The sequence below is a fragment of the Tympanuchus pallidicinctus genome, unplaced genomic scaffold, assembly GCF_026119805.1.
Source record: "Tympanuchus pallidicinctus isolate F22 unplaced genomic scaffold, pur_lepc_1.0 scaffold17, whole genome shotgun sequence".
NCBI lineage: Eukaryota > Metazoa > Chordata > Aves > Galliformes > Phasianidae > Tympanuchus > Tympanuchus pallidicinctus.
In genome coordinates, this window is record NW_026294690.1 from 1757351 (window position 1) to 1771737 (window position 14387).

Below are 14387 nucleotides of genomic sequence, written 5' to 3' on the forward strand. Positions count from 1 at the left end.
AGAAGTGTCAGCTATGTGAGGTGGAGTCGATTGCTTTGGTGTTCCCTGCTCAGGAAAATTGTGAAAAATACTTCATTAAAAATCATGAATCTGGTGGCAGAAGCTTTCTTCCTTTTCATCTTTTGCAAGCTTTGTCTGCTGAGCAGCGTGGAAATGTGCATGAATGATGGAGAGAGGCACTTCTTTGTCCACTACCAAAAGAAATGCAACATTCTGGAGAAAAAAGAAAACGCGGTGTTGCTTTCGTCAGTAAATGAAAGTTCAGAAGTCTCACACACATCGTTTTGGAGGAAACTTTCCACTTAGCCACATCTTTGGAGGCACTAGACAGGTCTGCCTTGGCCTTGGTACAGAAATGTCTCAGCTCTCCAAAATTGCCCTGGAAACATCACTAGAATTGCCTCTCCTGTGAGATTTCAGCTTTCTGCTGGGTTGACAGTGCAGCCAGGCTCGGTGGGATTTCCCAGCACTGTGTGTCGTGCTGTGGCTGCACAGCAGCTTAACTCTAATGCTCCTCCTGAGCAGGTGCAGAATCTACAAAGACTGAGGTCAACTTAAATTCCCAACATTTTCACAATCAAGTGTTTTACTGATGGTAATACTTCAAAACCTTCACAATTGAAAGCAGCCTTTACATTCGTTAATCTTATGGAAAAAAATTAGAGTTTAGAGTCTTGCATCAGAGCCATAGAATAGAACTACATTGGGCAGGCTAAGAATACAACACCAGCCATGTCTGGGCCATATTCCTTCACTCTGCTACTGTCAGCTCACCTCTAGCAGGTAATATACTTGGAGCTACACTGACAGCATCACTCGCTCCTCAGGTGCTGTGGCTGGTGTTAGGGGCCACTGGGTGCCTGTCTTAAGCATCGAGGGGGAGGACAGTTCAGACTGCTTTTCTGTTTTATTTCCTCCTTTCCTAATCAAGGTACTGAAGTCCTGCAGCTCCACCTGTGCAGCTCTGGGACTCAGAGCACTCATTCATTTTACACTGGTGCCTCAGGCGCCGTTTGTAGGTAGTGGTCCTGGTGGCACTCAAGATGATGTAAAATCCCTACAGTCTCTTTCTAAATGCCTCCTGCCTCTCTGGGATCTGTTGCACTGCAGGCCGTGTTTTAACAGAATCTGCTGGGCTGGAAGGTGCAGCTGTTCCAGTCACATTCACAGAGGGCTCATGCTAAATGTAAGCCCACATGATGTTTCTTCGTCCGTGATTTGTCTTGTGCTTTGTCTGGGAATTCAGACTGTGTGCCTTGGCCTGACTCTGTCATATAATATATATTTAATCCTGGTTTCTTTGCAGAGACTTCCTAGGGAACAGGAAGCAAAAGGAGAGTCTTGGTGAGACAACGTGTAGGGAGAGCTGGCAGCCAGCCAAAAGCTCCATCCAGCTACCAGAAGTTTGTAAGCAGAATTATTTTCTTAGCACCTCATCATGTTTCCTGCAGAAGCTTGGGCAGTCAGACAGGTTTTCCATCCGGGTAGGCTAGAAAACATGGGGTGATTAACGTTTAGACAAGATGTTGAATGTTACTTGATGATTGCCTTGCAGAGAGGGCTGCTGATAGGGGAGTGGGGAGAAAAAGTCTGGAGGCGTGAAAAGGGGAACACTTGAGCCAAATCAGTACTGGGTATTTGAAGTCATATTCCTGTCTTTTTCCTGTGCTTGATAATTGTAAATCCAAACTAGAGCAGGTTTGACTGCTTTTACGGCTGGATCTGGGAGATGTGTAAGTGCATGTCTCAGGCTCAGCAGAAAGCAGGAATTTTCCTAGGTGGTGAGCTCAGTTTTAAGTTCAGGACTGGCTTTGTCCTGGCTCCAGCTCTCCAAGCCTTGATCCTGTCTGGGGGTATTTCTACACTGAGAAGTACCTGGAATTAAAAAGTGAGAGGGTCATTAAGAAGGTAATTAGCACAAGAGAGGAGAGACCTGCTGCTTGTTTCTAACATACAGGTTTCATATCAGTTCTCTCAAGGAAAAAAACAAAAACAAAACCTCCAGATGTTGCCTACAGACCCAAGGAAAACAGATTAGTTGAAGTTATTTCAGGTAGGCTGTGAAACCACACAGACAAATATCCATCACTGGAAAACACCACTGATCTGCAGATGAGAAGCAGCTCTGCTGCGTGCTGTGTGTCACACTGAGGCAATTCATTAAGGAGTGCATAGAGCTTGCTTTTCTTTGTGTGGGTTTGTGTGTGATGAGATGTTGATTCTGGCTTTGGTGATGCTTAGGCTGCAGGATCCTGGGGCTGCCCAGTGCCAGAGTCCTGGCAGCGTGGGCCATGTCCTGCATCCACAAGCTCACTGTTAGGCTGTGGCATGATTTACTTCAAGATTCACAAACCAGGTGCATATTTCTTTCTGTGAGGAAAGAAAGCAGTATGATGGATCAGTGCTAGAAACCTAGCAGTCCTAGATCAGATCCAACATTGCAGTTAAATGTAAAGGGGCTCCTACCCCTTTGCTGTTTGTTCTGTCTCATCCCAGTGCACATCTCAATCCTGGAGAAGAGAAATTCCTGATCTTATCACCTACACACAGACTCTTTGTCAAGCCTCATCTTGTCAATGTGGCTTGTTTTGAGGCTGTGGCCGGGAAAGCAAAGCCTGGTGGCTGTTTTACTAACACAAGAGCAGTTCTCTGCCAGTGTCCAAGGGTCTGTTGAGGATCTGCTGCTTTTGAGTACTGGTAGGGAGCTGCAGGGATCTTCTGTGTGCCCACCTCTACCCTGTATGCTCATGCCCTCATGGGAGGAATGACTGACCTGTGCAGAAAACACTTCTGACACAGTTTACAGCCCAGTGTTAAAATAATGCCAGTTGGTGCCGCTTCCTCCGTGGAGTTGTTATGTGTGGACTGACAGCTTGTGCACAATGCTGCTGCTGTGATCCTCTGTGATTGTGAATGGCACAGCTATCTTGATGTGATAGAGTGGGGGACTACAGTTCACAGAGAAACCTGGGATCTCCTTTTCTCCTCTCTATGCACATGGCTCTAATTTATGTTCTCACAATTCTCATTCTGCAGCTTGGTTCTGGCTGACTGTTGTGCCCCACACCAGACTCCAGAATGTCAGTGTCACTGGATTACACCATTCTGCTGGGGAAGTCTGTTCAAGTTTCTGTTCAGATCCTCAGGTAAGGCTGAATTTATTTTTATTTCTGAAACACAGAGCAGTTAGAAGTAAGCTCAGGGTCACAGATGGCAGCACAGCCTTGCAGCAGAATGCAGCATCCTTTTCTTCCTGGCCTAAACTGTTGAGTATCATTTGCTATGTCAGCCTGCAAATGCAGGGATAAATTTCATTGCATGAAGTGATGCCTGAGCATGGATGAAAAACAGATGAAAGCTTAGCATAGGTGAGCATACAGTTAGATAAATTTAAGCTTATTTTTTAATGGTGATGTTTAACAGTTGGCGCCAATTACCAAGGGATACAATGCTTTTTTTTCTGTCACTTGAACCTATGAAGAAACCGTATCTTTCTGTCTCAGCCAAAACAGTTGGTTTTGGGACATTAGAGGAAATTCAAGAACATTTCTATGCAGTGTAAGTGATCATTAACAGCCCTGGCTGGTCTCTTGAAATCTGGAAGTCTAAACCCTGTCATTTTCAAGCTGCTTGGCATTCTTTAGAATAGATATCACTGTCTTTAGACAATCCTTCTTCCCCTCTCCTCAACCTCTTTTCCCAATATATTACCATGGGCAAGTAAGCACGTCTTCATGAAACTAAAAAGCAATCAGGAGCTGTATTTATTAAAGGCTTCTGTATGTCTGTATAACGTGGAATGGTAGCTTACACCAAACACAGAGGTTGGTGTTTGAAGAGGCTTTGTGCTGAGGTCATGGCTTGCTAAGAGTTTCTTCTGGTAGCAGTACTATCATAAGCATCCACCATTCACACCTGCTGGTTTTTTGTTTGTTTGTTTGTTTACTTCTTTTCTTCTTTTTTTTCTTTTTCCTTCCAGCTGCAATAGCTTGTATCTTGAGGGCTTTCTCACTGACTCTGAGGAATAGTTCTCTTTGTGGGGCTAGCTGATCTCGTGTCTCAAGACCAGTTTAAGAGTGTAGGAGCTAGGGAATAAACTGGCTACTCTTGAAAGAGGCTGTTTGGATCTTCTTTGTCAGGTGGGAGCAAATGATCATAGATAGAGATCAACCAAGAATCATAGAATCACAAGGTTGGAAACAACCTGCAAGTTCATCTAGTACAGCTGTCCTCCCATCACCACTGCTACCACAAGCACTAAACCAGATCTCGCAGCTCCTCATCCAGACGCCTCTTGAACGCTGCCAGGGACAGCAATTCCACCACCTCCCTGGGCAGCCATTGCAGTGCCTGACCACTCTGAGAGAAAAAGTTTCTCCTCATGTCCAACCCAAACCTCCTCTGATACAACTTGCGGCCGTTTCCTCAGGTCCTGTTTGTTGCCTGGGAGAAGAGGCCAAACCCCTCCTCATCACAACCTCCCTTCAGGAAGTTGTAGAGGTCTCCTCTGAGCAGTGAAAATTGCAGTGAGTCTCAGGTGTCAACACAACGTGATGAGATCAGCTAGACCTATGGCACCCTATGGAGAAATGTTAGAGGTCAAAGGTTTTGAGTAATAGGAGGAGGAAGTTACAGCCCCATATCTGAGTCATGATCTTTGTTTTTCTCTTCTGAGGGGGAGAAATCTGTGCTTTTAGAAGAGCGTTGGTTTTGCTTTGTGAGAGTTCCCTTTGATTTCAAGGGGAGGAAAAGTAGTTGTAAAAGAGGCATTTTTCTCTGACTTTCTCAACTTGCTGCAAAACGCTTGAGAAAGTACAAGTAAAATTCAGCATAGAGAAGTGGAGCTAATTCAGAGAATAGGGTGCTTTCCCCCCCAGCTGGTGAAGTTTGGGCTAAGTTCATCTAAAGCTGAAAAAAAATCTTCAGCTAAAAATAGCTGTGAGCTGACTGAGGAGGGAAGTGCAATATATTCTTGGCCAGCTCTTGCTCTCACCTAGGTGCCAACTCAGTCTCTGCTGGAGACTGTACTGGGCAGCTGCTGTGGAGCTGGCTGGCTCATCTCAGAACTCTGGGACTGTTAAACCTGGAGAGAGTTTTGTTTCTAGTGCCCAAATAGAAGTGTCAGCACAACTAAAGCTTTCTAGAGTGTCCCGAGGGCAGTGAGTCTCTGTAGAAATGATGCCTAGGTTATTTCTACGTGTTCTGCAGTCTCAGTGATTATTTCCTTCCCTGACCACCTGGCTACAAACTGGCATGTGGTTGGAAGGGCTGGACAGGAGGACACGGGTACTGCTCTGAGCCCGTGTAGGAACCTCTAAACTGGGAAGTGTTGGTGTGTCTCCATGGTTAGCTTTCTCTTGAGCAAAGCCAATCCAAAAGAGCAGTGCTGACTGTTGGGTTTTTTTTTCAGAATGTAAAGCTAGGCTCACTTCTTCCCAGGTATTGGTATTGGCAGGTCTGATAACTCCTTATGTTTGGAGATGCCGGGGAAATGAATATTTCCATAACTGTTTTGCTGAAAGCAAAACTCTGGGACTTCTTTCTTTATTTTCAACTTCTAAAAGATTAGCTCCAGAAAATATCGTGCCTGGCAGAGCCTGTCTCTCTCTGCAATGGCTGAAGTATGCCTCTGCAGCCAGTTCTTTCTACGTGGGGACTCAGAGAGCTCGAAGAACAAGCCAAGGCAATACAGACGGGACCTTCTGAGAGGCTGCTGCAGCTGCAGAGCACAGCCCTTACACTGGCCCCAAGGTTTGTTTATCTTTTTGCCTTCGAGGAAGCATCGTTTAGGGGGAGCTCCCCAAATGGTACGGTTCAGAAAACTGTATCCTCTGCTAGGAAGTGCACATGCATCTTTCTTTATAAGCCATTTGATATATTTTTCCTTCTCTTCCCCTCTCCCCCTCCTCCCCCCAGGCAGCAGGATCTCTGGCCACTGCATGCTTTTAATTAAATCTTTCTGAATGTAAGCTTGTATGTTCTGACACAGAGTCAAAGAGTACCATTGCAGGGATAAAATCAGCAGCAGAACTGAAAGCATTTTCTGGTTTTGATTACTGGACAACTCCAGTTACTGCGCAGTGTGTTCTTGGCTGGGGGCTGGAAACTATCATGGGAGCATTCCATGATGCTCCAGGAATGCTGAACTTCCCCCGGAAAGTGAGGGGTATATGTGGGTGTTGTCTTGGCCTGTTTCCAACCTTTCTAATGCTACTGTCACTCTTATCCTATGCATTCTGCTTTCACGCTATCCATTGGTGCAGGTTATTTATCTCCCCTCGCTGTTAGGAATAACTGCCACTGTTGTGCTGTTGGGTTTAGTTTGTTTTGTCTCTAAGAAAGCCCCATGCTTAGTGATGAAAGTGGACAAACAAGTGCTTGCTCAGCTTCGCACCTCTGTTACCTGAAGGTATAATCACTTTCTGAATGTTTGCCTTTGCCTCCATGCTGCTGCACTGATGCTTTGGGAGGAGCACAGCGCTGCAGCTGCTCTGCTCTGCCTCAAGGCATGTCAGCATGTTGGGAAGAAGTGGCTCCCTGAGCTATTCTGATGGTCTGATGGTACTGCCTTCCTCTGCACAGACCTGTGCCCAGCTCCCATGGATTGACTCCCTAATTTGATCTCAGAGCTGCCTGCTGGTAGCTGGGCCATGTCTGACCCTGTTTATTGGCATGGGACTTGGACCTGCAGCTTGTCTTTTTGGCTAGGAACTGTCTTGTCACCATGATCATCTAGACTGTTCATTGGTCCTCGTCTCCTAGGAAGAAGATTATTCCCTGGCACGAAGCAATATCCTGCTTCTCCCTTCAGAGATCTCTGAGGAGGAGTGGTTCTTCTGAGTCTCATCTCAGTCTGAAGCACTTCCTCAACATGCACCACAAAAAGCAAGAGCGTGTGACTTTGGGGATGCCTGGTCAGTAGAAGCAAATCACCCTTTGCAAGTAGCTTTGAGGTACCCCCTGGGGAAGGTGGCACAGTGCACTGAAGCTGTGCTTTCCTTCAGATCTCCAGTGTGGCAAGTAGGTTTCCAGCAACTCATTTGTTGCAATGTTTGTTATCATTACAGCCATGAGAGGTGATGTAGTTCTTAGTATTTCAAGGCAAGGAGACAAGCACTTCTCTCCAGCCTAAGGGAAGGATGCTTGGGAATCCGGGGGTTTGTTTCCCGTTTGTGTTTAAAACTGATAATAATTCTAGTGTCTTCTGATGGGATTAGTAATCTGCCCTGCCGGGACCAAAAGAAAAAGTCTTTTACAGGATCCTGCAGGATCCATGAGAAACATGGGGAATTCGTGGTTACCTGTTTATTGGAAGCAAAGATCATGACTAATACAGTTACAGAGGAATTACAGTAGCAATCAATAACAGACAGGAGGAAACGTCTCCCGAGAAAAGAAGTCGCAATTAGGGAAGGAAAGCACTTGGATCAGATAAATGAGTTTCCTTGTGAGAGGCCCTGTGCCTGGTCACCCCTCTCACTGCTCTTGTTAGCAGCGGCACATTTCCTCCTGAGGGACAGGTAAATACTCAGAGGCAATTTTTCAGACCATTTCTGTCTCCAAGAGATGGAGTCAGGTGTACAGAGGGGACCAGCCTTCCCCTCTGCCACCCTTCTAAAACTCTATTTTTTCCTCTTACGGGCTGATGTTCCCTGACAGCCCCTGCCCACTTTCCTCCCAGTCCTCCTGCTACCTCTTTTCGGATAAACCCTTAGGTACCTTACCAGACAGTGTCTGTTGGCCAGAATGCCTCTGTTTCCTCTGTCTTGGAGCTCTGCTGGGACACAGCAGATCAGATTGTAAGGTATACAGCCTGCAGGGCAAATAAAACCTATTTTTCCTACTTTTCCATGAGGCACTGTAAGTGTAGAGACTGGTAGCTCTTTGCTACCCTTTGAGCTTTATACAAGATCTTCCTGCATGCACTGTGCACCTCATGGAGCAAGCTATCAGCAGTGTTCTGGGGATAGCTGGGATATGTCTGTGTCCTTTGGGAGATCCCCATTTGTCGCTGACAGATAAGATGGGCTCGCCGTGCTGTCTCTGAGACACTCTGCTATCTCGTTTCTCCTTGAGTTGGGGGGTTTGGGTGACTCAGCAGCCCCTGGTGTGTTTGCATGCCACTGCCCCAGAGAAGCTTTATTGGTTGTACTGCATGCAACTCACAGGACATGGCTTCTCATCAAAGTAATTATTCACACCGTGCTCCTCTGATGCCTGTCTGAGTTCTGCAGAGACAGTTCAAGACTGCAAGATCTTAGTGCTGCAGAAAATTGGAAGAATTGTTTTCCCCACACAAAGCTGCAGAAGAATGCTGCAGTGTTGTTGGAGATCTGGGAGTGGATTAAGCTGGAAGTAGGAAGCTGGGGACATGAGAACAATGTGAATCAAAACTGAAGAAAATATTCTTGTGAAACGTAATTCACTTACACAGCTAGCAGGTGTTGCGTGGCTCTTAATAGCTGCAAACCCAGAATGTGTTCCTGCTACTAAATTTGGCTCACTTTTCCCTTGAACTTTAAGTAGGGTCTTGCTTTGAAGGTGTAAAATCTTGTCTATATTTATATGTACCACTCTGCCTAAGTAAAATGTAAAGTAACACAACCCAGCTGTATTATCAGTAAGATGTTAAAATATCCCTAGCTTATCTAAATTTGGGCTTCTAATGTGGCAGCTACATTGGAGCTGACCTGGTGTTAGGAAAGCGGTTCCAGCTGTTCCAGCACTGTAGGGATCCTCTGTCAAGACATGTTCCTGCAGACTGCCCTGTCAGCACAGTTGTCACAGGAGAAGAAGTGAGTTTTTAATATTTTTGTATTTATTAACATGCATGTGTACTACCAGGTCAAGGTGGACCCAAAGCTTCCTAGCACCTCTAAATCAACACGCCATTGTGTATACAGAGCTACACCATTTGCAAAATATCTCCTCTCACCTCCTGACGTAAATCAAGAACGTGGGTTTCTTTTCAGATAGCATACAGCCACTTGAGTGCTGTCCTCTTGAGTGATGACCTTTTGAGGAAGCTCTGCTGTGAAATAGTTCTGTGAAGCTTCCCCACGTGAAACGTCTTACAAACTCTCCACCCTCTGCTGAGAAGGTGCTTCTTTTTCAAGTAAGCCATTGCACGTATGGAAAATTATTTAGCAAAAAGACCCCTCCTGAAGACAAGCTGCCTGAGCTGTTCTGGAGAGTCTTTCAAAGAGTTTGAGATACCATTCAATGGTGTCAGACTGAATTGCCCTGAAGATTTCAGGGTTAGTGTTTGGTTGGTTTGGGTGTTTTTCTGTGATCATTTTTTAAAAAAGACATCTGATATTTTTTTTTCTCTCTACTCAAGCAACTACTTGAGCAGTATCTCATGTACTCTGGATCCTACTGATCTCAGCGATAGCTGTAAATGTGTCTGAGAGATGGAAGCAGTTGCTGAAGATTTAGAATGAACACTTTAGTATGAAGTGGTTTGTGGGGAGGAATCCTCAGGTACAAAATGACATCTGCTACAATGACATTTCAGCTCCACCTTGTTGTTGTTTTTCCTTGGCAATTGTATGGGAACTGTTGAGTCTTTGCCCGAACCACTGACTGAGCACCTGAAGGAAGGACCTGGTCAGCACTGGGAGCACGGGTGAAGGCAATTCAGCTGTGTGATAGGAAGGGGTGGAGCCTGGCTGCACCTCTCTTAGACCTCACTGAAGGGCTGACTGCTGGTGGGGAGGGAGTTCTGGTTGGAGATCGTTCTTTGGGGAAGCTTTCCCCCTCAAACCTGGAATCTTCTGATACAGGTCAGCAATCTTCTTCCCCTCCTCCATAGCACCTCTTTCTTGTGCCGGTTCTCCCATCATCACACTTTGGTTGTAATGCCTTTCCCCTTGTACTGATCCATCCAATTGCTACAGCAATATTTTAAAATCAGGGTGCTGGTAATGATCTGTCAGTCAGAGGCCACTAATGCTTTAGGATTGGCGTTGCAGCTTTTAACGAGTGTATTAGATGGATTTTAACAAGGGTATTGGATGCTCTTATAACAGAGGGAAAGGTTATGTGTCTCCTGTTACATATTTTGTATTTATACAAGAAGGTGGTGCAGGTTTGTAGCGATTCAGACTTGCCCACTTCTTATGTAATATGGAATCTGGATGCGAGGTACCTTTTAAAGAGCTGGGTATGGCATAGATTAGGTTACTCAAATTGCTTGGTGAAGCAGGGAATCCAAAGCAGATCTCCTCTTACCCTGCCTGAGAACTGTCCAAGTCTTGGGATGTAGAGCTGGGCCTGAGTAAAATCTGGGACTGCTCCTCTCCACGGCAAAGCCTTGCATCTTTTACAGCAAAGGGATGAGGAAACTCACAGTGTCACCAAGATATAACAGTAGGTAACAGATGGTAATATCAAATAAATGCATTTGGTGTGAGGATTTGTGTGGGGTATACAAGTTTCCTTTATGATAATACCTGACACATAGAAAGCAATCACTGCAGGATGATTTATCACTTGGTCATTTTTATCTCAGCAACAAACAATCTAAGCAGCTTCCCTCAGGATTTGTGACTTGGTTTCAAAGTTGTGTAGCAAGCTTTGTACAGGGCAATGCTTTTTAAAGCTTAATTTGGGAAAATGTTACTTTAAACCGTCTTTAAATTGAATGTCTTAGGTTTCTCTCCACGGGAAAACTTTAACTAGATCGATTATGTCAGAGTAATCTATGTATGTTGTCGTAAGTAAGTTTGTTTCTGTAGGGTGTGTGGAATTTAAACTATCAGTTTCCAAAATTTTCAGGAGTCAGAGAGGTCACACATGCTTGTTGTTATGCTCCTCAAGTTCCCAGCCAAATGTGCTGGCAGAATAAAGCGTTCCCAAGTGTTCCTGCACTGCAGAGATTCTCTGTTGAGTCTTGTTCCTTCAGCTTGCACTGTTCACACTTATCACAGGGGAAAAGGTGGGTTCTTTATATGTGTTTTATTTTTGTTCATGTACACTGTCAGGCTAAGGTGGACCTTAAGCTCCCTGTCACCTCTAAATTGGAATGCTAACATATATTTAGAGCTTCTGCATGTGCAACATGTCTCCTGTTCTGTGCTGACTGAATCCAGGAATGTGCTTTTATTTTCAAATACTTAAGAACTGCTCAGATTTGATCTTCAGTTTGCTTGACTATCCCGAGCCAGGACAGCAGCTGTTACCCCCGTGGGGAATATCTGCTCTGAAGCAGACGTTGCTCTATGTGAATCAGTTTCCCGTTTCTCTTTTCTGTATGGATGTGGATGTAGTTCCCTTTGAAAGTCATGAGTCTGCTAAAGTTACAGAACACTTTTTCCATAGGAGCTGACTGTAGTAACAATCTCTTGCTTTGCCTCACATTTTAATTCTATTTGGAGGCAATTCATGATTACCACCTGGCAATTGCATATACTATATTATGATTGCAAAATGTCTTAGAGTATACATTTTCATATATAATGCTGTTTTGCTAAGCATCTCCGCACGCTGGCTTGCAGATCTTGCTGTTAAAGACTGAGATGATTTGCTTTCAGGCTGACCAAAGAAAAGGTCATCTGCTGAGCTCTTCTGTGTTGGCCTCTCACAGTCAAACATCTAGTGCCACAAGCTACAGAAAAGAGATATTTCCTATATTCTTCTGTAGTAGTAGTAACCTCAAACTATCCATCATTTCCAACAGCTAGGAGGGACTCTTGTGCTATCCTACTTCACACATCACTGGAGTCATCCAATGGCTCAGATTGGAAGCAGCAATCAAGACCATCTTGTTCCAACTCTGCCTTGGGATGGTTGCCACCCACCAGAGCCACCCACCATCCTAATGTCAGCGGAGTGAGAATGCTTTCTCTTCAAGACTGATTCTGGACTGTGCAAGAGACAGGATTCAGATGTGATGAAGTTTTATTCTGTTCCAAATAATGGTGGAGGCCAGTCATGAGTGGTGTTCCCCAAGGGTCTGTCTGGGGTCCACTGCTCTTCAACATCTTTATCAAGGACATAAGCAGTGGGATCAAGTGCACCCTTGACAAGTTTGTTGATGGCACCAAGCTGAGTGGCGCAAATGACATAATGGAAGGAAGGTACACAATCCAGTATGACCTGGACAGGCTCAAAGATGGGCATGTGAGAACCTAATGATGTTTAACAAGGCCCAGATGTTGTACTTGGGTCGTGGCAGTTCCCAGTATGAGTACAGAATGGGAGAAGAATTCATTGAGAGCAGTCCTGTAAAGAAGTCCTGTGCGTTCTGGGCTGCATCAGCAGAGGGGAGGCAGCAGGGAGCGGATTGTCCATGTCTGCTCTGCCCTCGTAGAGCCCTATCTGCAGTGCTGCATCGAGGCCTGGGGTCCCCGTGCAGGAAGGACGTGGGGTCCAGAGGAGGGCCACCAAGATGATCAGAGGCCTGGTGCACCTCTCCTTTAAAGAAAGGTTGAAGTAGTTGGGCTTGTTTAGCTTGGAGAAGGCACTGGGGCCTTTCGTTACGGCCTTTTGGAACTTTAAGGGAGCAGGAGAGGAAACAACTTTTTACATGGTATAATAGTGATAGAAAGGGGGGCGTCTTTAAGCAAAACATGAGGAGATTTATGTTAGATGTTGGGAAGAATTTTTTCACTCAGAGGGTTGTGAGGCCTTGAAACAGGCTGCCCAGTGAAGTTGTGGCTGCCTCATCCCTGGAGGCATTTAAGGCTCCAATGGGATTCTGATCTTGTGGTGGACAGCCCTGGCCACGGCAGAGGATGTGGAACGAGGTGATCTTTAAGGTCTCCTCCAACCTAAGCCATTTGATGATAGGGTTCTAGGATGGCAAATCTTGCATTCCCAGTGGATGTGGTGTTGAAAGACTGCCACTCTCCTATGAGACATCCTTTGATCAGTGATGTTTACCACTCAATATATCTACCCATTTGCCAAGTTAAATGTAGATATATTTGGAATAGCAATTTAGTAGCTATACAGTTTTGTATGTGTGCAGGAGGTACAAATGGCTATTTCTTTTATTATACTTCTTGTGATGGACGCTTGCTTCTGTGCATCGTGGAAGCGTGACAAAACACGTCCATTGGGAAGGTAACTGGGAATAAGCAGCTCTGCTCTGACCACCAGCAGTTATTTTCTTCCTTACTTAATTCTGTACAATGCTATTAGTCTGACAGCTCTTCTATAACAAACTATATTTAGATATGTGGAGTAGGAATCCTTTCATTTTCTGATTCTTTTGACCCTCAGCAATCTGTTGTCTCCTCTCTTGTGGTTGTGGAATAGGCGGTGAGTAGAATTAACCCGCTTCTTGTCTTGAGTCAGTGTGCATGGCTTGACCTTCAGATTTGCATCCTGAACTGCAGACATCAACCCTTAGCTAAAGGCAGAATACTTTACTGAAAACATTATAAATAAATAAACACAAGTCTTTGAAATGGGCTGCAAAGGTTACAATAGCCATCTACTGCAGCAATTTCTTTTTTAAAGAAGTTACCACAACTTTTGCATTGTTGTTCTGAATTGAAGTCTCTGCTTTAAAGTAACAGTCAAGTTTCTTCCTCTTCAATATGGTGAAATGCTGGAGGTGTAGGAGAAAGATAAGTAAGAAAAAGCATTTTTATATCTCATGAAAACTTGGACACACAAAATGTAACAGACTGCATGAAGTGCTGCAGCTGGAGAGTGATGATCAAAGTTTTCAAAACTGCTCCTGGGGAGTTTGCTCCTGTTGGAAGGTGTAGCCTGGGTTCCAGTTTCTTAACTGCATGGATGCAGTTGCAGTCTTTCTTTCTAGCATTGCTGACATCAGTGCTTTGTTGCTCTTCTTCCACTGTTAAGCACTAACTGGATGAAACTGTGGCCAGTTCTCCTTGCTATTTGACAGGAGGTAGTTACTGTCAGCACTGCAGAGTGAAATACAGACGTTAACTCAGTGTGTGTGTAGCTCTTTTATAGATCCAGGTGTTGCATAGGAGTGATCACCACTCACAGGGGATGTGTGTGGCTTCAGTGGTATCTCACTCATTGACTGGAATATAGGGAAAAAAAAAAAAAAGACTGTTAACAGGGATGAAACTTCAGTCTTCCTCACAGATGATGTGAACTCTGAGTTGAAAATCTGCTGATTCTCAGAGTGGCTGTTTGATCATCGTTCTTATCTCCAAGATATGTTTGAGATTTTCCATTGACCTCGCAGCTTCTTCGGGCAGCTGGCTCAGCTTGTCCCTGGTGGAGTGACTTCTTATTTATCAGCTCATTGTCAAAGGATTTACGAAGAGCTTATGCCAGAGGCCAAAGGGTGAACACCCAGAAATATATGCTCTTCTGTCAGTATCCCTACCCAGTGAATCACTTGTGGCCTTTGGCTTTTGAAGCAACCTGAACATGTCAGCGGGAGGCAAACACAT

At 44.9% G+C, this 14387-nt stretch overlaps 1 long non-coding RNA gene across 1 annotated transcript; it reads left to right on the plus strand.

Moving 5' to 3' along the window:
* Positions 1-821: 821 nt before the first annotated feature.
* Positions 822-6892, plus strand: LOC128078788 (uncharacterized). The gene is made up of 3 exons (XR_008205800.1): positions 822-1407; positions 3037-3146; positions 6763-6892. It is a non-coding gene; the product is annotated as an uncharacterized LOC128078788 (long non-coding RNA).
* The last annotated feature ends 7495 nt before the right edge of the window (positions 6893-14387 follow it).